The 25955-nt window shown below is 47.0% G+C and overlaps 1 protein-coding gene across 2 annotated transcripts in view; it reads right to left on the bottom strand.

Annotated features, from left to right (window-relative positions):
* Window positions 1-20708, bottom strand: part of Edar (ectodysplasin A receptor) — a 97792-nt gene extending 77084 nt beyond the window's left edge. For both annotated transcript variants that reach the window (XM_015499659.2, XM_015499660.2), the window contains exon 1: window positions 20441-20708. The gene's annotated coding sequence lies outside the window, so the exon portion shown is untranslated. The remainder of the gene's footprint in view (window positions 1-20440) is intronic.
* Between the last annotated feature and the right edge of the window lie 5247 nt (window positions 20709-25955).

Raw genomic sequence — 25955 nt, 5'->3', positions numbered from 1 at the left:
TATATATATATATATATATTTTGTGTGTATGTGTATGTGTGTGTGTGGTACTGGGGATTGAACCCAGGGTCTCATGCATGCTAGGCAAACACTACCAGTGGACTACATCCCCAGCCCTTCCCAAGTATTCTAGAAGAACTGAATAGTTGTTTCGTAAAATAAAAGCAAAGAACGAATGAATGACAGGGCCTGGGGGCTGAGTGAAGCCCTTGGAGGACTGCTCAGATCTCTTATTTTACAGAAGAACAAACAGGCCCAGAGATTTGGAGAAATTAGGCAAAAGTCACGGAGAAGTTAGAGACAAGTTGGGTGAGAAGCCAAGTCATCCGGGTTTAAACCATTCTTTGACATTGCCTTCAAACTGTGGAAGAATTCCTCCCTGTGAGTGTGGTTGGATTTTAGTGACTCACTTTTAGCAATTAGAGAAAGAGCAGGAGGGGCCATGTGCAACTCCAGAGGCTGGGTCACAAAAGGCACTGCAGTGTCCTGCTCACTCTATCCCATCACTCAGCTGCCATGTTGTGGGGAAGCTCAACAGCCTGTAGGGAGGTCACATGGCCATGGGGATGCACCTTCTGGGATGCAGATCTCCAGGCCCAGCCCAGTCTTCAGATGATGCAGGGAGTGGACTGAACCCTTAGGAGGAGCCCTGAGCCATAAGCCCCAGTTGAGAGACTCCCTGATCCCTGACCTCAAAAGCAGCATGAGGGGTTGGGGTTGTGGCTCAGTGGTAGAGCACTTGCCTTACACGTGTGAGGCACTGGGTTCGATCCTTAGCACCACATTAAAAAATAAATAAATAAAAATACACCGCGTCCATCTATAACTTAAAAAATATTAAAAAAGAAAAGCAGCATGAGATGCCCCGGTTGATGACCTAAGCTGCTCTGTGTTGGGGTCCTTTATCGCACAGCCTCAGATGACTAACACACATTCCAGACCTCTGTTATTTCAGCCACAGCCCAGTGGGAGGGACATCCATGTGGCACCCATTTCTGGGCCGCAGAATTTCTATAGCCATGCTGGTCCCAGTTCCTGAGAAGCTGAGGATTTAAATCAGACAATGACAATAAAAGCAAAACTGGGGCAGGCATTGGCACCACCTTGTGGCCCAGCCCAAGCCCACGCGGTCACGCTGTGGTCCCCACTCCTCTCGCTCAGCCCCTTGGGCGTCTACCCAGCCCTTCTGGCTGGCTTCTGTGCCAACATTCCTGCCACTGCCCTCTCCAGCCCTGCCTGGCTGTGGGAGCGCTGGGGCAGGGCCAGGTTAGGCTGCAGCAGCGGGCTGAGGTGCAGGATGGCTTGCCCAGGCTGCCAAGTGTCTGAACAAGGTCTCTGGGCTTTTTTCCTGCTCTGCTTGTCTCACAGCTGTGGCTATGATGGCACTGGAGTGAGAGCTTGGCTGGCTGATTCGACAACATGCAAACAAGCAAATAAACTACTCTCAGCCGATTTGTTAGTCACCAAACCATGGCCTTGTGACCCAGAAAATGGATGCTAAGACTCAGATGGGGAGGCAAAGGTGGGTCTCCTGTCAGGGACATTCCATCTTTTGTACCTCTTTCTCCATTCCTATTCTACCATCCAAAATCTAGAATAGCTGGATTCTTCCCTTTGCCTTCTTGAATTTTCTTCTAGAACTTTCTTTCTGAGTGGAGCATGCCTAGAATGAGGCCACCTGTGTTCCAAGTGCTAAGAATTTCCTATGAGGCTGTCTCACTAGGTACTTATGATGCCACCTCCCTGCATTTTGTGAAAACAAGCCTTTGGGAGCTGAGTAGTTCCTTCCAAGGGATTGACTGGGACAGAAGGGAGCTGCCCAGAGAAAAGTGGCCATGAGCCCCTGGCTGTGGGACCCAGAAGTCTGGGCCCCCCACAGCCTCATGGCCTCACTTCCCTGTGCTTTTGAGCCTGAGGATGTCTTGGGTCTAAACCCTGGTGGCACTGGAATCTGATGGCGCTAGAACCGTCCTAGCCTGAAGTGTGGCTCCCTGAACTCTCCATGACTTCTTCCCTGTGTCTGCTAAGGTGCTAGGGTGACAAAGAATGTACTTTACAGGGAGAGTGTGACTGAATCCACCCACAGTGACACACATGTTACCCACAGTGGCCCCTGCCTGTCCAAAACACCATGCTGACTACAAAACCCAGAAACAGTTTGTCTGGAGCCACAGCCTTGACTTCCAACTCATAGTAAGAAGAAAATATTATCAGAATTCTCAAAGGCCCAGGAACATGGGTTTCTTTGGGGTGTCCCCCGTGGCCTTTGGTTGGATATAAATAATCCAACAACTTTTCCTGGAATTCAAGGTCAGGTACGCAGGACATTTTCAGCACAAAGTTCTTACCTGTTATCAACCGAGCTGTAAGCATTGCTTTTGTTCACAGAAGGCTCAACATTCCATCTCTAGGAGAACGAGACCTTCCCATCCATTCATTCTCCAAACAGGAATAATAAGAAAAATAAAAGGTGCCATGTACTGATTGCGGAGTCTGCATTAGACACCACGGCACCCTTTTCACCAGGGTTACTTTATCCTTATGCCATAAAAAGTAGATATTATTACCATTTTACAAATGAAGACACAGACTCACAAGGGAGAAGGACCTGGCATACTAGGAAGTAACAGCACTGGAGTTTAACCCTTTGCACTACCCGAAGCTGCCTGGCCAAGAGCGCGTGGCCAGGAGCACACGGACACCTGCAGCTTGCACGTGGGGGCTCGGGCCTGTCTGAAGACTCAGGACCCAGAGGCTATAACCCACCATCCTTGATACTCTCCAGGGAGCTGTTCTGCGGGCTTCCTGAGTGAGTGTCACCTTTACACCAGGTCTGGGGAGCCACAGCCCCACCACTCCAACAGCTCTTCCTCCAAGCCCAGCCTCAAGTGCCACGTGGGTGAGTGTAGCAAAGACCCTGGCTGTGGGTGCAGGGTAGGACCCAGGGACAGCAAGAGACGGTGCAGCTTCCCAGAAGCTTCCACCAACCTCAGCGTGAAAGGGCAGGGAGAGTGTGGATCTGAACACAGGGACAGGAGCTATGGCCTCAGGTACAGAGTGCAGGGTGACCCCCTGCCGGCTGCCATTCCCCTGCCCTCTAATTCCCACAAGTACCTTCCATCTCCTGAGTGTAACTAGAAACCAGAGGGCCAGGGAACCTGCCACGTAGTGCAGCCCAGCAGGTCAGCCTGTGGACTCCGAGTACAAGGACAGTGGGGTGGGAGACATGGAAATGTGCCAGTGTATGGGGAAAAGACCTGTGTTCTTAGTAGGTGCTCTTAAACCTCCATTAAGTAGAAGGGTGCAGGAGAGAGAGGTATGGAAGCTCAGCTCACCCCCGCACCACAGCTCTGGGGGTGGTGTGGGGTGACTGGTCCCAAAAGGCCTGGGAGTGAGATGGGGGCATGAGGCTGGGGTGTGGGTGCTAGGGAGCTCGAAAAACGCCCTGGAAAGGCGTTTATAGTTTATAGTTTGTTAATAGGTGGTCAAGCCTTTGGTGAAAGAAGTATGTGCTTTGCAACAGAGGACACCTAAGAAATGGCAGTTCACCAGCCAGCCTCTATTGTCTCTATATTTAGCAGCATAAAACCTTACTTTTAAAAGTCTTTTGTTGGCACATAACTCCATAAAACTTTTTGAGACAAGATCATGCTATAAAGATAGATCAGAAATGTTTTATTGAATTTAAAGGGCTTAATTTGCAAAAGAAAAAACTAGTGCTCCCTTTTGTAGAACATTCATTCATCAAACATTTAAGGAAAATCATGCTGTTAGATGAAGCAGAAAAGCAAATTTTGTTTTTAAGGGGTTTAATCTAGGAAAGAATTTACATATTTTAGAGTATCCCAGATATTAAAGGTGAAGGAATACTTAGTAGATTGAGAATCAGTGTTCTATATAGTGTCAAATTGCTTATCAAAGAAGTTTAAATTTTAAGTAGAACCATATAATATATAACAAGAAGGGCTTTAAAAATTGACAAGAAAGTGAGCCAACAGTACCCATAGTAGTATAAGTAGGCCATTATGAGCTGTTCGGAGACTGGGGGTCAGGGCGGGCAGACTGATTACCTCCATAGTATCTGAGTTCTCTTCAAATCCCAGCACCATCCGCCTATGCCCTAGAAGCCACCCTAGTCTGTTCTCACCTATGCCCAACTTTTCTTAGTGAGCTTAGCAGTGAGAGGGAAAGAAACATGAATTCTTTCTCTGGAGAATTAGGGGTACATGAATAATAGGCACTAATTATTAATGAAATGAGCGCATGAAGAAATCAGGTTAGTGACAAATAGCAAGGCAATATTAGGTAAAACTGAATAATTTCTAAATTAGGGCAGAATTTGTCTACTTCATCTGTTCCTAAATCAGCATGTTAATTCCAGGGAAAATTTATAAAAAATAAAATGCATTTAAAAAAAATTAAAGACATGTAACAAAGCAAGAATTTAAAAAAAGGTAAAACTAATATGACTATGAAACTCTATACTTTCCATTTATTGTTAGCAGAGTGAAGAGAATGATCACATTTAAGTTTTGTATAGACCAGAGAAGTATAGCCTGTCATCATGCATTAACATTTTTTGTCGGTTTAACATAACTTCTTTATGGAGAATTAATCTGGCAGTAGATCCTAAGTCACAGGTAGGATTGTAGATGGTGAGATCACAGATGCATGACCTAGATTTAGTGCCTTCTGTAATGTTACATAATTTTTTCTTTAGCCATTATTGCCAGAATTCCTATCTTCATCCCAGTGCCGGTGAAGACAATGTAAATTGTTAAGAAAATTGTTTTCTTTTAGTGCCTTCTGTAATGTTACATAATTTTTTCTTTAGCCATTATTGCCAGAATTCCTATCTTCATCCCAGTGCTGGTGAAGTCAAAGATAAAACCAATCTACAGCTTCTACAATAGCCATCACTGAACTGCTTGCAGAACTTGCCTGGACACATTGTGAGCTCACCTGTATGCATTGTGAACTATCTGTTGGTGCAGCGACTTGTGGTAGTGTTGGGGTATTTTTGCTGATGATGTCACCGGTGGTACAATTTTTCAAAGGAGCCCTCAATTGGCTTAATGTCATGGCATTTTGCATCCTCCTCTACTAGTGATGGTCTAAAATTTGGGGGCCAACAGAGGTGAGGCAAAGAACCTCACCCCCCCACTGGTGCAAAGGCCTATCCACAAGTATAGCTGTATGCTGGACCGGTAGTCAGTGACGGGTATGATCCAATTGCAGTGGTACCAACCTAAGACAGGAGGCTGACGCCTAGAGGTCAGTTCATCCGATGACGGGTAAGGACCATATGTTGAATTGGACTGCCTAACAGACACGGTCCCTAAGCCACATGCTTGTTGTTTAAACAGAGAGGGGGAGATGTTGAGAGCCACAGCCAAAGGGGCCCCAGCAAACTTCCAGCTGCCAGCAAACTTCCAGCTGCCGGCTGATGATTGGCTCACAGCGGCCCCAGCAACATCTAGCTGATTGGCTCCTCGGCCCCAGCAACATCTAGCTGATTGGCTCCTCTGCGGTGATGCTCATTGGACTGTTTCCCTGCCCTTTCAGACCACGGAGCTGCTCATTGGGGGACTTTTTTTGGCTCCGCCCACGTGACCCAGCCAATCGGCCTCAAGAGCAGGAGGATTGTGGGAGGTGGGGAGAAGCTGGTGTGGGAGAGAGAGGCTTGTGGGAAGCCGGTGGTGGCAGTTGAGGCTCTGAGGGTTTTTCCTGAGAGGCTGTTTTGTTTGGCGTGTGTGGTTCTAAAAATAAAGTTAGTTTCTTTTGACAAGTGGCTCCTGATTGTGCCCAGCCAGACTGCGGCACCCTGGAAGAGCCCAGTGGTGGTCAGTGGGAGTCACGTGGCCAGTGGGACACAAACTGTAAGAGAAGGGCAGGCATTGCCTAGCTGCTGGCTGATGTCCAGGGACGGTGGGCCTGTGATATGGGGAAGCCCTGACCCTCAGCAGATAGAATTTCTTGTTACATCATCAGAACCAGTGAGAAAAGTCACCAAAGTCCTCTCCTGCTGCATGGTTCTCTGTACACAGTAAAAACAACACGGGACAAAGAGGAAACACCTGAGCCCAGAGAAGGGTTTCTGTTAAATAAGTTTTTAGACTTACAAAAAAGTTGCAGATACAGGACAGAGTTCCCATATACCCCACACCCAATTTTCCTTTGGTTAAGATCTGTGCTATAATTGTCACATCCGACGAATCAACTTTGATGCTTTGGTCTTAATGCAACTTTATTTATAGCTCTTTAGTTTTTACCAAGAATCCCTTTTCTGTTCCAGGATCCCCCCCGCCCCCCCCCGTCTCCACGATATGGTAGAACATTTAATCATCATGTCTCTTAGGCGCCTCTAGATTGACAATTTCTCAGACCTTCTTGTTTTTGATGACCTTAGCAGTTTAGGGGAAAGCTGGTCCGGCATTTTGTGGAATTTTCTTAATAGGGATCTGTCTGATGTTTTTCTCATCATCAGATGGGGTTACAGGTGCGAGGCAGGAAGGCCACAGAGACAAGTTCTCATCGCATCCTCTCAAGGGTACGCCTCGGCAGACTTAGCACTGTTAGCATTCACCTTGATCACAGCTGAGAACGACCGTCAGGGAAGTTGGTTCCTCTTTTCCACACTGTACTCTTTGGAAGGAAGTCCCTAAGCACAGTCACACTTAAGGGATGGGGAGCAATGCTGTACCTCCTTGAGGGAAGAGCATCTACAGAAGTTATTTGGAATTCTTCTGTAGGGGGGATGTGTCTCCATTTATTTGTTTATTTATGCAATCATTTATTTACGTCAGTGATTAAATACAGGTGTTTATTTTAAACTCTGGGTTTCAATCCAATGCTCTATTTTTTATTTTGTTGCTCTAAGTGTTATTTATTTTTTGAGCACCTTCTTACTCTCAGGCACGACAGGATACTCCCTGCTTGCCTGTGTTTTTCCTACCTCTGCTCAAGGATCAGTCTCTTCTCCCTGGTTCCTGCACCTGGAGAATGGCACCAGAGCCAAGCCCTGGGTACTGAATGAAGGCAGAGTGATGCTTAGATAAAGGGGCATCTGGGGTGCCCTGGCATCCCTGTCTGGGAGACAGAGAGGTTGGGTGCATGAAGGTGCCGTGACGGGTGAGTCAGCAAGGGTGCTGATGGTGCTGGTGGCCCCTGCTGGTGAACCAGAGTGTCCTGGATACCTGCCAGGAGGTCTGCCTTTATGGTCCATCAGTGCTGCCCCTGTGCCCTCCATCTTCAGCTCTTTGGAGAACTTCCCCTGTCCAAAGGTACTTTCACTAGCATTCTGGTTTAGATGTGAGGTACCCCCCAGAGATCATGTGTGAGACAATGCAAGAAGGTTCAGAGGAGAAACAATTGGGCTCTGAGAGCCTTAAATCAATCAGTGAACTGATCCCCTGACAGGAATAACCGAGTGGTGACTGAAGGCAGGTGGGGTGTGGCTGGAGGAGGTGGGTATTAGGGGTGTGCCTTTGGGGTATATATTTTGTATCTAATGAGTGGAGTCTCTCTCTGCTTCCTGATCATCATGTGAGCTGCTTCCCTCTGCCACACACTCCTGCCATGATGTCCTACCTCCCCCCAGGCCCGAGGAATGGCGCCTGCTATCCATAGATTGAGACCTCTGAAACTGTGAGCCTCAAAATAAACCTTTTCTCTTCTAAAATTGTTCTTGTCAGGTCATTGAGTCACAGCAACAGAAAACCTGATGAAAACACCTAGAGAATTCTAGGCAGAGTACAGGGAGTGTTTAAGGGGTCATGGTCATCATCCAGGTCTAGACCCCCTGATTAATATCTGTGGTGCCCATCATCTGATTAGGTCTCCATGAAGTCTAATTAAATACAAAAAGCTCCTTACAAAGTCACAAAAAGATTGAACTTGGCAGGTTCTGGGTGCCTTTGTTAATCTGCCCTCGTAAAAGGAGTCTCTGTTGTTTGAATTGGTGACAAAGTCCAGAATATTCTCCAAAGAACTGAGACTTCGAGACTTCAAAGCAAACTGTGGGTAATAGGTGTCAGTGTTTTTGAGGGCCCATTGGATTCTACAGCTGCAACCTGGATAAGCTTCTGTTGAGAGTGAAATTGTTGTTTGTGTTTTCTTTTCCTGCTCAACAGGCTCAATCGCACAAACCCATCGCTTTTTAAGCCCTTATTAAGGCATCGCATTAAATGCTGAACTAGAGGTGAATGGTTTGTTTACGCTCTCACTTACAGGCAATGCTATGGTCTCTATGTTATAGACAGAGCCCCTAAGGAGCCTGTATTCTGATGGAGGAACTCCAGCCGTCTTCACTGTTTGACCAACAGGACAGGGCTACAGTTCAAAGCTGTCTTCTTCCTCTTGACAAAGGGCACCTCCACTGGGGAAGTGCCCACAGCAAGAAGACGACAAAGGGCCGAGGACAGGGCTGTGCAGGCCATCCCTCTCCAATGCCAAGTGCAGGGCTGTGGGCTGCTGCCTTCGCTCAGAATAGCCATGAATTCTTTGAGAAACCCATCACTGGTCTTTGAAGCACAGAAAGATTTAGGCAGGGCATAGGAGAAATGTCCTAAGGGGTAAAACCCACCATCGAGGTCTTGTACCCTTCATTATTATATCTCTGTGGTTCCCAATAGTCACCATTAGGCCTTCAGGTCTTCCATTAAGTTTAATTATATAAAAAAGCTCATTAAAAAAAAATCACAAAAAGATTGAACTTGGCAGGTTTGGGTGTGTTTGCTAATCTGCGTGTTTGTCTTATTTTTCAAAAGGGCTCTGAGTTTCACAATGCATCTCTAAAGAGCAGTGCTCCGAGGGGGTCTTTGTGTTTTCGAAACCGACACATCTTCCTAATGAAGCCGAGGCTGACAGCACTAAGAGGACGCTTTTTGTTTTTAATCGTGATTTTTATAAATCATTAATTTTAACGGTTAAAACGTTGGAACTCACTCTTTGGAATCTGAGATATGGTGAAGTCTGGTCCCAGGAAAGGCGTTTTTGAAGAGATAAGAACACCAGAAAGCGACAGAGGCTGGGGGTTGGGGGTGTCTCGCTATGGAGACAGTCTGTCCATAAAGCCAGAGAAGTGACAGAAAAATCTATTCTGAAAGCAGGAGGGCATCAATGACTTTGTTAGCACAGCTGCAAATTTGGTTAAATTAAACCCAACAGGAGAATAATCCACACACAGAGCAGAGGGAAGCAGATAATGTAAACGCAAATGAATACAATTTGAAAACCTTCCAAAAAGAAACCATTACCCGGGGAGAGTTTTCAGCAAGGGGCTGCGGCTGGGGGACCATGCCTAAGGAGCACACACTCGGTTTCCAGCGAGGGCTCAGATGTCTACTTAGTCAGCAGAGAAGTGCCAGTTTCAAAAGTGTTCGGTGTGGTAGGAAACATGATTCACTAAAACCCACGCAGCTGAACCATTGCACAGGCCTCGGCTGCATTTTCCCAGCATGTCTCCTAAGGCTCTGACCCACCTCTGAGGAATGGGTCTTCCTGTTGGAGAAAGGGAAAATCTGTATCTACTTTTAAGACCTTAGAAGGGGTATAGTGTCATTCAATTGCCTCTTCCAACTGGGGGACCTCTCACCCTTTCAATACCCTTGTTTGCTGGGACTGACCCTTGGCACCCTCTCTTCCCCCCACTTCCCCAGCCTGGGCCACGTTTCCTCCCAAGCTACACGTGAGTGTGCACACATGCACACACAGATACATTTGCAGAGATACAAAGATACACACCCACAGATACATACAGATACACACATACCCATGCATATCACCCCCCCACCCCCCCCCACAGCATGCTATAAGAATTGAAGAGAAGGCTGGGGAAAGAAAACCTGTAAAGTGGGGACCTGTCAGATGGTGGTGGAGGGCTTGAGGACACGGAGCCAGGCTCCTGGGTGCACAGTGATGGGTGTCCCCTGCCTCCCCACCCAGGTTTAGCTATGGAAGACAAGAACTGGCAAGGAGAAGAGAGGTCTGTGGCCAACAGAAGAAAAGATCTGTGAAGTATGGGCAGGAAGGCTCAGTGCTCACCTCTAGAGTTGGTCTCTTGAGTAGTATTTTTTTATTTGAACCATCTGACATGTTTCCTGATGGGCTCCTGCTGACCTGCCCCAGTCCTTGATGGCAGCATGTGGGGAGGGGCTGCCTGGCAGAGGAGCTCGTAAGCACACGGCAGATGGGGGGGCAGGCAGAGGGGGACTGCAGCTCTATGCCCCTGATGGAGGCGATCTGGGCCCCGGCTTCAGCTCTCCAGGTTAGCCTCCTTACCTACAGACCAGTATGGTATTCCCAGTTTTCTGTGGGTGCCAGTGACACTGTACACACTCCCCTTAGTCATATCAGCCATTGTCAGGTCCCACAGAGGGGGGATGCCAGGGGGTGGGCTTGCTCCCTCTGAGTTCTCAATCTGGGACCCAACTAATTTGGGGGCTCCTGGTTGTGCTCCCACCTGAGCTCATTTCATCTTCCCTATGTGCTCCCCGACTCCAGACAGTGCTGCAGTGAGAGGATCCCAGGGAGGCTCCTGAGGTCTCTGTGGTGGAGAGGACAGCAAAGCTCCTCTTGTGAGGTTCTTAGAAACACAGGAGGAAACACCTTCCAGCTCTGACCTCAGAAGAACTGTTTCCAAACAATATTCATAGATCACCCACCGAGTTCTAGGCTCACATATATGTGACAGCGTTTGTGCCATATTGTGTGTGTGTGTGTGTGTGTGTGTGCGCGTGCACGCGCGTGTGCAGGTAAGAAGTCATCTAATGATTAATGCTGTGGATAAAAAGAAAAGAGGAGTTTTGGAGTGGGAGCTGCTATTTTACACAGTGGGGCCGGGGAGGGTTTCTCTGATGAGAAGATGTGTTAGCAGAAACTGGAAGGGAATGAATGGGGCAGAGAAGTCCTGGATCAGGCGCATTTACTCTGAGCTGGTGTTAGACAGTTCAGTGTGACCAGGGTGTCACTTACGGGGAGGTGACCAACCCAACTGCACGGTCCAGGAGGCTTATAGAACCTTCTCTGTCCCCTAGAGTGAAGCTGCCCCTTAACTGCAGGGCCCTGGTGTTCTGAGTCTTGCAGATCAACAGGTTGTTCCAGGGAAGGTAAATACTGCAGAGGAACTTGACCTTCAGGAAGTCACAGTGCAGGGCTGCCGAGGCCCATTTGCTCATTAAGCTCATCCTGAGTGCATGTGCCACCTTGGCAGGATTTGCAGAGTACCATATTTTGTTAAGCATTTTTCCTGCTGCTATAGTTTAGATCTGGAACATCCTCCAAAGGCCCATGTGTTAAAGGCTTGTTCCTCAGCTCCTGGTGCTATTGGGAACCTTGAAGAGGTGGTGACCAGTGGGAGGTCTTCAGGCCATTGATGGTATGCCCTGTAAGGGGATTGTGAGCCCTTTTACTTCTTTTTTTGCTTCCTGGCTATGAGGTTGTGCTCCACATTGTGTGCTCCACATGATATGCTGCTTCTCTACCAGGGGCCTAAAAATAACAGGTATGCATGATCATGCATTTGAACCTCCAAACTTGTGAGCCCCAAATCCCCCTTTTCCATAAGTTGGTGATCTCAGATGTTTGATAAAGGGCTAGAAAGCTGCCTAGCACACCTGCCTCGTCTAGCTTAAATTGGCACCTATTCTCAGGAAGTGAGGGCTGTTATCCTCTCTCGGGAAACTGAGAGCAGCTACCCAACAATGATTGTCTTACATCCCACATAGCACAGGAGGTGCCAGGATGTGGGCCCATGTCCCCACGTTGGGGACTCAGTTTCTGCCCATTCTGTCACCTCCTGGCCTTCACCATCCTTGACTGAGCAGAGCTGCCTCCTGAGGTTGAGCCCACTCCAATGGGTTACATCCAGCCCAACTTTAAGGAGAAGAAAGGTTGCCCAGACGGAAGCAGATCTGGCTCGTTTTACTCTGGTACAATTTGAGAAGAGTGACCACCTGGGTCTGCTCTCACCCTGAGGAATGGAAAATTGGGCTTCCATTTGCTGCTCTAGTAACCTGCATCCTTCAGCCCTCAACACCTGTAAAGGCTTGGGGCCAGCCAACCAGGATGCCTGCTGATGCCTCTCTAGAGAGCTCAGTGATATCCAGAATTTTCAACCTGTCTGGGTAGAAGCTGTCCCTACAGCCCAAGTGGCAAAGGCACAAAGTTAGACATCTCTAATTTGCAGCAGCTCACCTTCTCCCATCTCTGATCTCTGAAAAGACACCAAGTTGAAGTCCATGAATCTGGGCTGACATCCCGCATTTTACCAGGAGAGAGCTCTTGGGCAAGTCACCCTGCCCTTCTGGACTGTCCTCTCTTTTCTTGTGCTAGGTGCTGGAGAACACTGGGAAGTGAGACCTGCTACAGGTCCAGTGCAATGCAGGAGAACACACTGACCACAGTGCATGCAAAGTGGCCAGCGCTGTTGATTTCCCTTCTCTTGTGAGTTTGTGTTTGAATTTGTGCATAACTATGAGCCTCTTTGTTCTGTTTCTTCCTTTCAATATGACAAGCTCTAAGAATAGGGGTAAGGTCTCCTACTTCTTTTAATTCTCACCAAACTTGGAGCAAGATTTAGAGCCTGTCATCCATCCTATGGCGGATGCAGTGGCCTTTTAAATTAACACAGAAGCTCCCCAGGGAGGCCTGGAGAACTGCTTGTCTTCTTCAGGCCACCAGGGTGAACAGGAAAGAGGGCTGCCCCAAACCCATCATCCAATCCAGTCCACACTCTCTGAGAGCTGCATCCAAGGTCCCTCCTGATTAGAACCCAAGGAGGTGGGCGGAACTGTTAGACTCTCCCTGGAGGAAGGACATTTGGCTCAGTGGGTCTGTGTCTCCAGAGGCTCCTACTTTTGTTTAATTGATACTGTTAGGGACAAACAGCTGGTCCTTAGAAAACAGGGGATGTTATGTTTGTCAGAGTCTGGATTCTGCTTTTTCTGTAAATGCAAGGAGGAGCTCAACATTCTACTGTTCCTAGTTTTGCAATCTTCACAAATTAAATATTTGCCTTCAAAAGCAACAACTGTGATAACCATCAGGGCAATATTCCCAAGTGTGTTTCCCTCACACACGCCAGCCACTGAAGTCAAGGCAGAATACTGTGGGTGGTCTGTTTGGATAATGATTTTCATGTGGAAACCTCAAGTTGGAGAACAACCGGCAGTTAATTCTGGAGAAAGTGTGGTCTCCTGCTTCTTAGAGTTGATTCAAAACCCAGTGTCCCAAGAGACTTAAGTACCCTTGCCTTGGTTTCCTCTGTCTATAAAATGAGGAGCAAAACTGCTTAGTGAGTACCGAAGGGACACTTTTGGCAATCACAGGGGCCACAGGAGCAGGTCTGCCTTCCCCAGAGGCCACCAGGATAGCCCAGGAAATGTGCTGTACATACACTTGCCTTAGGGAAGGGTCTCTCTCCCCAGTCTCTCTAAAGATTGAGCAGAATGTAAATGATACTTATTGGAAATTTTATTGCCCCCCCCCCCCAAAAAAAAAAAAAAACCTCAGCAGAAAACCACACTGCAAATCCACCAAAGCACAGTGAATTTGTGCTGTTTACAAATCCCTCTGGGCCCAGCTGACAGCACCTTCTCCCTCAGTTACACTTCCCAGAGATGCAGGCTCTCTGCAGGGGAGAGGGAGTCTAGACACCTCCCGAGGTGTGCACTCTGATTTCCCTCCTTCAAATCAGACAGGAGGTTTTGGAGCAGCCATTTCAAGCCTTTATTAAGGACTAAGTCTTAAAAGAAAATGAGTCCCCAGACTCCACTAAGGTACCTTTAAGGAAGCTCAGTGCATTTCAGTATTTTTAAGGATTAGAGGTTTTCTGGGGCAGAGGTGATTTTTTTTTGGAGAATTTTAATATTTATTTTTCCGTTTATCGGCGGACACAACATCTTTGTTTGTATGTGGTGCTGAGGATCGAACCCGGGCCGCACGCATGCCAGGCGAGCGCGCTACCGCTTGAGCCACATCCCCAGCCCCAGAGGTGATGTCTACTATGCCAGGATGCAGAGCATCAAACAAATTAGTCGACCACAAACCACACCCACGCGGGTAAATAACGGCCAACCCAATAGATGCCTGTATCCCACACGAGCATCGCCAAGGACTTGGACATCCCTACGCTTCAGTAGAACCCAACCAGACATCAAGGCCATGCATCCACCCTTCCAATTCCTCCCCCATCGCCCATCCGTGTGCTTTCAGTGCCATGGTTTTCCCGAAACATTCCCTTCCCGACTTCCTGCCTAATTGGCCTCCATGCTCCTATCACAAGGAAGGAAATCAAACTTGCTGGGAGATGCGCAGCCGAAAGTGCAGCCGAAAGTGCAGCCTGCAGGATCAGCTCTGGCCTGCCGGCCGGATGCGCAATCTCTGAACTAGATCCCAGTCCTGCTTTCCTGCCCCATCTTCTCCCAAGGCTGGGGGTGCACCTCCATCTCCCCAAGTGGGAAGTGGGCAGGGCAAGTGAGGCTGCCCATGTCCTGGGCGGGCTGTGGGAGGACCCAGTGCAAGTTGGGAGGCCAAGCTCATCTCTGCAAGAATGTTAAGTGATTTCTTTTCTTGCATAACTTACTTAGTCTTGAGAATCTAGTTTCAGACTTTTTTGAAATGTAAGCATGTGTTTCAAGTCGAAGTCTTTAAAATTTTTCTCGGAAAGGGTGCCTCTGTCGTGTGTTACTTGCCAAGGCAGCAGATGTTGGGTGCACTGGGATCATTCCACACCCTGCCAACTTCGGCTGCCTGCCTTCCTGACAAGCCAACCTGCCCTCTAAGGAAGAGGCCACCTGGAGACCCAACTCATCGATGCCAACACTCAAAATACAGCAACCAACGGGACACTGTGTGGCTTGGAGAGGTGTGATGTGCTGTGGCATGGGCAGAAGAACAATCCTGGATCAATGTCGGCTTTGAGTTGATGTATTGTTTTATTGTCCTTCCTGCCCCCAACAATGAAAGCCCACCTTACTCCCCTGTCCCCCTGCCCAGCACATTCTGGCCCTGGTTCTCTGGGCTTCTCCTCCTGGGTTTCTCTCCCTCCCTCTGCTCTGGCTATTGCCTTCCTGCTGGTAGAGGGACATGCTAAGCTTACCCCTATAGGGGCCTCCACTCTTATGTCCCTTGTTTACTTTCTCATTAATCTAGGTATTCACTCCAATGTCATTTTCCCCAGAGGTCCCTGTTCCCACCCTCGCACTTCATCTTGCTGGTCCTGCTTATTTCTTGGTGGCATTGGATTTATTGACTTACATGCTTATCTATTATGGTTTCCCTCCCTGCCCTAGAATCTAGGTTCCATGATTGTAGGGACATTATCTCTATTATTATCCATGGAACCATTTTTATCACTGCATCCCAGGATAGTACCTGGCATGAAGTAGATGCTCAGAAAAGACTGTTAAATAAACAAATGGGTGTATATTAAAACCTACTTGAAATCCTCCCTTCGTGTCTCTCTTGTGCATGCACATTAAGAATAAGGAGCTGGAAATTTGGCAGCATGGATATTTTTGGTAATGAATACTTTGATAGTCACCAAACAGGGACCTTTCACCTTTATCTACAGTCTGGTTTTGCATGTCTTTCCTAAAAAAAGTGCTTTATTGCAGTATTAAATTATTGTTGGAAGAATTCTGTTATTTTCAGGAGACTAATATCTTATTTCTGCATTCAGATTCACCTTTTAGTGGCTGGTGTCTAGTCATTGAATGGTACCTGTATCAATCTCAAGAGATCTATAAATATCCAGCTAAGCTTGGCTTTTATGCATTCTGGGCCTCATGTCTAGAATGCACAAACAAATTAGTCGACCGCAAACCACACCCACGCAGGTAAATAACCACAATAATGTGGTTGTGTTGTTGTTGCTCCTATTTCGAGTTTTGCCGTGACTCACAAGTAAATGCACTTTCTGGCCATGTGTGGAGCAGTCTGGTTTATGGGCTTGTGACATGAGCTTGATGGGTGCAGCTGGAGCCATCAACACAAGGTCATCTTCCTGTGTGAGGCTCATTATCTGGCTTGTTGCAAACAACAAAGGGTTATTTATGTGTGTGCAAAACTATGGGCACTTCCAGAGGGTACTGAGGCAGGAGTCACTTCACCAGCATGGGTCTGTTCTACCCTGGGAGCCAGGGTGTCTGACACCTTGGAAACTCAGCCTTTGAGAAATAACAGGTGTTCTGCCCCAGAGAGGGTAGCTCTGCCAACTGGAGTTTGCTTGTTAACTTGGGGTACTTTGATGTCGAAGCAGCCCCTTATCCCCCTACGTGTGTGATTAGATTAACTGGCAATCTTTCTTTGACATGAAAGATCCCATTTATTCATTGGATATATGTGGGAGACCAACCTAGCACTTGACTTGAGTTAACTCCCCTGCTGGGTGATGTGGCGTCAGGCACCCAGGCTGCTAGGCTGCCCCGCTCTTCTAGGGTTCAAGAGACTGTGTCTTCATGCCTGGGCGTGACTTCCTACAGCCCCATGGGTGAAGCTATGCTCACCTGTTCCTTTGTAATATAACCCCTTGCCCTGTTTAGGGTAGAATCTTCCATGGAATTGCCTTGTGTGTGTCCCCTTCTCTTACTGTGCCCTTGGGTGTGGCCTGCCCAGGTGTCAGTCAACCTGCTGACAGTGGACATCATGAAGATAGACTCAGCCCCCTGAAACCTCACCCCTTGCCTCATTTGAATAGCTTCTCCTCAATAAAAGGGGTCGGCACGTGTGGGCTCTCTCTCTCTCTTTCTTCCTGCGGACCCTTAAGGTTCAGAGGAGCCATCACAGCGACCCCAAAGAAAAAGGTATTTGTGTCTCTTGTGTGGTTATTTTGCACAGCCCAGTTAGCCCAGTTCAACTGGAGTGACCCTGAGCCTTTAGTAGCGAACAGAAACCCGGCAGATATATATGTTCATTGAGTGTCCATGATGTGCTAGGGGGACTCGGATTGCAGGATCCCCTGGTATGCTATTCAATGAATGCCCCCCTGCTCCACCAAGTCATGGACGGAGCTTTTCCCTTAACTTTGTACACTGTTAACCATCCTCAGGTAATGCTTTGTGGATCCTTAAGGACAAGAATGGAGAGTTAGATAGTCTCTTATCAGCAGAGGTCAAGGGGCTATAGGCATGTCTGAAACCTGGAAGCCATTTAAAAAATTTCTCTTAGTTAATACAGGATATAAGATCGAACAATCTGGATTTACTTAGTTTTGACTTTTTTTTTTTTTTAACTATATAAACACTGTAAGTACTCAAATCTTCCTTCTATTACCAAACCTTTGTCAGGATGGCTCACTAGGAAGAAAATTTTGATGGTTTCCTTTTGAGCCCTCGCCCATGACAAGGACAGGAGGAGGGTGAGCTTGTGTCTAGGGTGGACATTGCCATGGGAAATGGAGATGGGCGAAGGCGAGCATTTGTTCACTTCCCACTGGTGGTTGTACCTTGTCCTGACCTGACAGACATAAATGAGCTTTTCAGAGGCGAGGACACAGGTCCTAGGCCCAGCCCCTCCAATTACATGTTCAGCACAATGCCTCACGTTCTGAGTGCTCAGCCCACAACAGTGACTGATGTTCTCATGATCATTATTAGCCATGTGGCTTTGGGCAAGCCAGGGAGCCTCTTTGAGCCTCAATTTCCTTATTTGGAAAACAGGGAAAATGTTCTGAAAATGCTTTGTCGTGTTTGTGCTGTGGGAATGTATGGCAGAGGCTAAGTAACAACAGTCTGTCTTTCCTAGCTTTATTTTTTCAGGAAAATAGTAACCCAAGAGATCAAATAAAAGCCCTGTGTGGAACATACAAATTCAAGAGGACAGCATGGCGGGGGGCACACAGATGGAGGTGAGGGAGGAGATGCAGGCGGCAACCTCACAGACAGGACGCTTGGGCTTTTGTCTCCTAATTGATCTAATGTGCTAAGTGAATTTAATGTGGGTTAATTAATGATGCTATTGGTGGGTGGAATTACCTAGGCAGAGCCTAAAACAGCATCAAAGGAGCAAGCAGGCAGGTGTCATGGGGGAATAATTGAGGGAGCAGGGCCCAGAAGAAAATCTGCTAAGGGGTGTGCAGGGGGCCACTGGGCAGGCCAGGGGGAGGTGAGGGGAAAGCCAGCCAGCCCAGGGGCTGAGCCACTTCACTAGAGAGGCTGGCTGCCAAATGCCATCCTGTTTACAGCTCCTGTGTTTGAATTTCAGATTTGCTTGAGTCTTTGAAGCTGGGTTCCTGGGCATTTCTTTGAGAATGAATTCTGTTCTTTGGAAACCACAAAACTCATTCTCTCAGATCCAGTACCAGCTGACCTTTCTTCCATCTGTGGTCCCTTGAGACCTCAGAAACTTTTTCACTAGGAGACACTCTGGACTCTAAGGAGTCAACCTTGTTTTGCACCCTGTGAAGTAGGGGTAGGAATAGGTCTGTCTTCCCACTCTGAACAAATGTTGGTTAGTTTCCCAGTGGGAGACACCATGCTAGGCATGAAGAAGAGTGAGTCCTGAAACTTCTGAGCTTCACAAATATAGATGCTCCTAAATGTATGATAAGATCATGCAGAGAGATAAGCACACGATAAGTTGAAAAATATCGTAGGTTGAAAATGCATGTAAAAACACTTACCCCAACAAACATACTAGCTCAGCAACACAGCACACTGTCGAGTATCAGTGGTTTCCCTGCCAACTCAGGGCCTGCTGGGAGCTCAGGTTCATTGCTGCTGCCCAGCATCTTGACAGAGGCTCAGACTGCAAGTTGCCAACCCAGCAAAGAATCAAAATTCAAAATTTGGAAATGGGATTGTGCCTCAGTGGTAGAGCATTTGCCGAGCATGTGTGAGGCACTGGGTTTAATAGTCAGCACTATACATAAATAAATAAAATAAAGGTCCGTTGATAACTAAAATAAATTTTTAAAAAATTCAAAACTTGAAGAACAGTCTCTACCGAATGTGGATTGATTCACACTATCATAAACTAAAAAAAAAAAAAAAATTGTGAACTATCGTTAAGTTGGGGATCCTCTAGGTGTCTTATCAACAACATGAAAATCCTGCTTACAAAAATAAGAAGCCAGATAGTGGCCGGAAATTTTATTGAATTGTTCTTCCAGAGACCTGTCCTTCTAGGATCACACTCCATCCTTTCTGTCACAAATTAAACTTGTGCTGCCACTGTACAGCCTGGCTTATTTAGGGGTGGGGCAGGGGACAACAGATACCAGGGACCTCCATCTTCTCAGAGATAAAGAACACACATGGGCCATTATTGGGACAAACGATCATTTCCCAAATTTGACAAATCCTCCTTTTTTTTTTTTTTGGTGGGCTCTGTTGAAATGTATCTGTAGGAGTTTCAAGTGGCCATGACCTAGAAATCTCAGAGCATCAAGCTGGGCAAAAAAACCCAGTCTCTGTCATAGATTTTTGAATTGCTTCCTTTTCTTCTTCAATCCATTATGGCTCTTTACCTCTTTGATACTTTGAGCTGCAGCTTCCCTCTGGCTTTGAAAATGTCTCAGAAACGCCACTTTAGAACCACAGAGTGCAGCCAGCTGGAGAGCCGGAGGAGAAGCTGGTGCGGCGGCTGCTCCTCTCTCTCTCCCGCTCATTTCCGTCCTTGTGGGGGCAGGTGCCCCACCAACTATGCCCAGTCACCTGACTGCCCACGGCACCTCCTGCTCCACTAACCTATGGGGTCACCTCTCTGGTTGTTTTCACAGCTCCTCTTGATGTTGATCCAGTGCAACAGAGCAGGAGACTCCGTTCAAGCCTCACCTGCTGTGCCCCTGCCCTGACATCACAAACCCTGGAGGTGCAGGAGCAGGAGCCACAGGATGCTGGGAAATCAGAGCCGACTCTTGCACATGATCCTAATCTACCCGTGGCCTGTCAGAGCACTGAGGGGATCTCTTGGCTGGGAATGAAAACCTCAAGCATCACAAAAAGCCACCCGCCATCCTCAATTCGTCTCCTCCTCCACACAGAGCTAGGGCATCAGCGTCTCAGCCTTGATTCAAAACCCCACCGGTAAGGTCTCTTAGGACACGAGGATTGTCTGAGGGTGGGAGGCAGGTCCATTAAAGTCCCAGCTGCTACTCACATTCCCTGGGGAGCCAGGCTCAGGGACAAACCAGAGAAACCCACTTTTCCTGCACCTTGGAGACAAGCATCGTTTTAAGAGCCCAGATCTTAACAGCCGGCAAACCAAATGAGCAACCAACAGTAAAACGGGGGGTTCTGATGTTTTCGCGAAAACAAAGGAACAACAGGTCTGAGAACTGGTAGCACAGACATAGAGTAATCGGTAAAGCTTGTTCAAACGCAACCCAAAAATGACATGCATTTCAAAAATGCACTCAGGCTTTTTCCTAGCCAATGACATCTCGGTCTCATCCACAGCCCAAGTGTTTGGAAACCAAACGGAAAGGATCAAGTCTTACCTGGTCCTCGGGCGAGGTCAGCTTCTAGTATAAGCAGGACACGGGTCTATGAGGAAAGCCAGGCAGGTCTTGCGTGGGGCGCCAGGTTCACAGGTGGCCGCCCGGACTGCTCTCACAAGCAGGTGCTCCACGTCCCAGGGATCAACAGGGGTGCCAAGGACCGGGCACACTTCTGCTCTCAGCCCCAGTTCCTTTCTGTTTTAAAGGGCTCCGGGGAACTTTTCTTGACTGCTCCTTGTCCTGTCTGAGAGTTTGCAAACAGTTCTCGCCGAGGGGGCTTTCCCTCGCTGCAAACTCACCTGCACCACCTAGAGGTCACTCCTGGCACTGGAGAGGCTGGAGCCTGGGCCCGGTCAGTCTGATGCTCCCACTTTCCTGGCTGTCCTGGACTTCCTGCCCCTGAAGGGACCAGATACAATGTATAAAAATTTTTGATTTTTTTTTTGAGCGGTGGTAGTGGTGGTGGTGGGGAGTCTTTCTTCTCTCAAAACAACCAGGGCCTTTGGGCACTGGAGTGCTAAAAAGTGAAATTCACATTAAAACATCATTAATCAAAACTCGTTCACAGAAGGACCCCCCACTGAGATGGCTACAGGCATGGGTGCTGCTGTATCCACTCAGTCTGCATTTAACCTGGAACATGTTTCTGCACATTCCTGCCCCTTCTCCCCAGCCCCACACATCTATGGCAAGTTTTGAGTCACCCTCTTCCTCTCTTGCAGGAGACCTCAGCCCACCATCATGCTACTGCAGGCGGCCCTGTATGCCCCATGTAACTCCAGATAAATGGGTACACCCCATATAACTTCATATAACTACAGATAACCATGTATACCACACATAACCAGTTAACCAGGGGAGTGTTTGAAACATGAACATTTTGAAAGGACATACCCTTCAGTATTGTTCAATTCCTTCTCAAAAATAAAATGATTAGGGGGAAAAAAAGTCCAACCTTAAAAGAATAAATTCTCCTCTCCTTTTCTTCCCCAGTTCTCCTTATGCAGACAAAGAGAGGAACAGAACAACTCCTCCAGGCTAGATTTCTATGTTCTTCTTTTCCAACTTGCCCACTCTGCCTTGGATTCACACGTGAGAAGACTAATTCTACCTCCAGAGAGGTGAAACAGAACCGCATTTCCTGACTTAACCCGACCAGTGTGGACAGTTAACCCAGTTACTGTCGGCTCCCAAAGGAGAATGTTAACTTGAATTTTCAGGTTTGGTAAGACGAGCCCTCACTGAGGGTTTGTGATACATTAAAATCACTGATATTATTAAAATAGGAACCTGGGAGGATGAATGGGAAGTGCCCTGGGCCAACCATTTCTATTGCATATAATTCTGACCTTTTGGCATGCTCATTTTGGTAAGTTTGCTTGAGGATGGAGATTATTTTTGCTGTAATTTTTTTCTACTGGAAATTAAATGGTGATTTTAAATTTACCCAAAGGGGGAGGAGAGAGAAAGAGAGAGAGAGAGAGAGAGAGAGAGAGAGAGAGAGAGAAAGAGAATTGCTAAAGGTAAGGAAAAGGACAAGATAAAAAATTAGAATGTGCACAAAATCTGGATAATTTAATAGAAATCAAAGCAGTTTTTACCCTCTTTTTGAGAAATCCAAAACATCATGCCATTAAATGGGTATATATAAAGTTTTTATAATCATCATATCCAAATGAAATTGAGTATACAAATGAATTCAGTTGATTAAGAGACAGGATGAAATAAGAGAGCTTATTACTCATCTTCATCGTTTAAGGTGCCAGAGCCTTGCAGATTCATGATTTTCTGTTCTGCACATTTCCAGAAAGTCTGTGGCAGAAATAGCAAAAGGTTACCAATGATATTTTAAAATAAGTGCATGATTCAAGATTGCACACCATGATTGGGCAAATGGAGTTTCTCTGAGCTGTGGAGAATGGGGGCATAATTTAGAACACATGCTTGGTACACATACATAACTGGCCTGTCCTTCCTTTTCATCACATAGGCACAAACACATGGCCATCCAGGAACCCCTGCAGAGGGCCACGCTGGGGGTGGTGCTGAACTCTACTGTGCTGCAACTTTGGGGGTGATTTTGTAGATTTAGTGGACTTCCATGCCCGTGGAAAACACACAGGGGGGATGGGGGATGACCTCCGAGGAAAGTGAGACTATTCTGCTCATCCTTATTTAAAATCTGTGTTGTCATTACCAATTTCATTTTGGGTGCGCAGGAAAGAAAATCCTTGCTACCCACACATTCTACCAACACAGCATTCTTCTATGCTAATGTGTTCATGTGTTTATTCATTAGGCAAAGGCATAACAAGTATCTCCACCTGCAGGCACTCTTCCAGGGCCTGGGATGCTTCACAATGAGAAAGACAGCCAAAATCTCTGGCCTCAAGGAGCTCATACTATTTTGGGAGGCAAAGAGTAATCAAGTTATCAAATAAGTATGATATATACTTCTTGGCAGCAATAAGGCGGCAAGGGCTGGAGGATGCCTGGGTTATATGTGTGTATGTTTACTATTTCACTCTGCTGGTGAGAGCTTCCTGCTATTTAATCACTGTCTGGAAAAGTGGCATCAGTTCAAATACACCTAAACAAGGATGCTCCTTTTCTGGTAGCCAGCCCCAACATTTGTCTGGCTTTTCCTAACAACCCACCACAACAAGCCCACTTTTGGTTACCTGCAGAGTTCATCTCAGAATTCCTTCCAAGAAACGATATTGCTCATATCATAAAATACTCTACAAGTATTTGATCGACACTTTTGATGCCTTCAGTGGGTGCTTGGGAACGCCCACAGAGTTATTTAGAATAAGACAATCACAGCTGTCTGTGGCATGGAATTTGCAGCTACAACTCTGAATCAGAACAGAAACTGTTTTCAAGAAAATCCTGCCCCTACCTTTATGGGGTGAGGAGAGCAGGCTCCCAGGGATCCTCCTGAGCTTTCCTAAGGAGATGCATTTTTCCCTAGCTCTGTGAACACTGCATGGGCCCTGTCCTCCCCAAAGCAAAGACTGGCTAGTTTTAAAAGTGTTACCTCTGACCCTACTGCCCGCACTTCTCACATCTCTATAGACGGAAACAGTGATTCAAGTCTCTCTTGGAAGCCCCACCTGCCTGCACACAGATGCCCCAAATATCAAAATGGAGTCAGATAGTAAGGAGGAGCCCAGCCAGTAGGTGAGATGCAGGTGGGGGTTCATGAAGGGTGGTTCTTTGCTTGAGAAGGAGGATCGTTACTAGTTGTTGAGGAGGAAAGTTAATTTTATGCTGAGATTTAAGGAGAGAGAAAGAGGGCATTTTGCAGGATATATGTGTGTGTGTGTGTGTGTGTGTGTGTGTGTGTGTTGGGGGGTGTTTCAGGTAGGACAAAGAGCTTGTGCAAAGGCCCGCAGGGAAAAGGGCCAGGCACGCTGGGGAAACCCAGAGAACCTATGTGGCCACAGACAGGGAGCTGGGATGAGAGGGGCTGAACCTGCTCCGAAAGGGAGACAGAGAGCAGACCCCACAGGGAACCAGGCAAAGGGGCTTGGGCTGTATTCTAAGTATGTCATGATTTGAAGAGAGGACGGGAGCTTTTAAAAGTGGAACAGCCCCCTCTGGTAAAGCGAGGACAGGGAGAGACTGCTCCTGGGAAGTGTGTGCACCCTGGGTCTTTTGTCTTTGCTGGCCAGACACAGGGAGGTAAAGTGCTAAGTGCACTCTTAAAATGCCCAGCTGACCTGTCCTCCCCAGCACAAAATCAGGGGACAATTCCAGGTGGGGGACAACTCCAGGCAGAGGATAGAGTGATCAAGCTGGGCTTCCAACTGATTTTATCCCAGGGGGGAATGAGCTTCTGTATCTAGTTCTTTAACTGAACTTTGCTATACCAACACCCTATTGATAATTAAAAAAAATGAAATCCTGGCTTTCTCTTAGTTTCCTGCCTTAACTCAGGCTGATATAACAAAAAATACTGTGGTTTAAACAACAAATATTTACTTCTCTCAGTTCTGGAGGCTGGGAAACCTGAAGTCAAGGTGCCTGGCAGATTTCATGCCTGGTGACAGAGATGACAGTTTTATCCCTGTGCCTCACGTGGCAGAAGGTGAGGCAGCTGTCTGGGTCCTTTTTATAAGAGCACTGCTCCCATTCAAGAGGCTCCACCTTCACAACCTAATCATTTCCCAAAGGCCCTACCTCCCAACATCCTTACCTCGTGGGGTATCTCAATATACGAATTTTGTAGGGGGACATAGACACGAAAACTTGTATAGTGTTGCCTGGGTCTGGAACTCAGCTGCCAGCAATGATTCTGGTCACACAAAGAAAATGCCGTAATTAACCCTCCTTTGTGGACAGAGAAGAGCTCCACGTCAGGGGGCTTCGTGGAGGGCAAAGGTGAGCTCCCCAGGGTCCTCAGCCCTCTCTGCTCCCTGTCCTGGCCTCTGATGGACCCAACCACCTCCATTATGTAAGCAGTAAAAGTATAATTGAAATTGATCCTCAGTGAGAATGACGTTGGGAGCTTGGTTAGTGCAAAGGTTCAAATACTAAATCTTTTTTATGACCTGCAATATTGTCATTTAGCTCAACAGTGGAGACCACTAGCATTTCTAATAAAGGAAACCACAGGCATATTTTAAAACCTATTTGCACTGTATCAGAAGAATTAAGGTGGGGGACCGAGTTTAGAGATATGCATTGTTGGTATCTTTAGTCAAAAACTAACACATTCATTGTTTCAATAGATAAGTGCATATTTCAACCATAAATCATGGCTTTGAGGTAATGGGGTTAGTGGTTCATGGGATTAATATGCTATTACCAGTGGATACATAAAACAGGAATGTGACCCGTAGTTTAAACATATAAAATGATCTCTGTCTATGGGATTTTATTTAATAAAATTAATTAATTAATGGATTTTAAAAAATCACATTTATTGGAACATTTTTCCAGGTTATCTGTAAGTCAGAAAAAAATCATCAATTTACAAAGGCTGATGTGTCCTTGGGGGTATTTAATTCTCCCTCACTTGTTATCTACCACGGATATGAGCTCATTGTCCAAAGACCTCAAAAGCTGTGGTCAGCAAAAGAAGCTCAGAATGGAGACAGAGAAGTATTTTAATGGAACCAAACTTGGCTGGCTAGGCTGCCTCCTGCTGCCTGCCGCTCAGTCATCCTTAACTTCTCCACTCTAGGGAGCGGGGAAGCACTGCTTTTCTTACTTCCTTAGAGGTATGTGGGGCCACAGCCTTAGAACTGGCTGAGTGTGTGGAGCCTCCAAAAGGCTCCTCCATGGAGTCACCCATCTTGGTGGGGGGTGTTCTGTCCTTTCCTACCCACTCTCTGTTGCTGCCTGGAGTGGGAATGTGATGCTGGTGTAAAAACGATGGGGTAGAAAAAGCTTTGTCCCTTGGCAAAGATGCCCTGCCTGCCCTGAATTTTTATGTACCTCATTTACGAGAGAGAATAAACCCTCCTGACTTCAGGAGGCTTTGTGTAGTTAGGCTTCTGTTAAGAGA

The sequence above is a fragment of the Marmota marmota genome, unplaced genomic scaffold (assembly GCF_001458135.2).
Source record: "Marmota marmota marmota unplaced genomic scaffold, marMar, whole genome shotgun sequence".
Taxonomy (NCBI): domain Eukaryota; kingdom Metazoa; phylum Chordata; class Mammalia; order Rodentia; family Sciuridae; genus Marmota; species Marmota marmota.
Note: the sequence above shows the minus strand (reverse complement) of the source record. Positions and strands in the feature narration are given on the sequence as shown.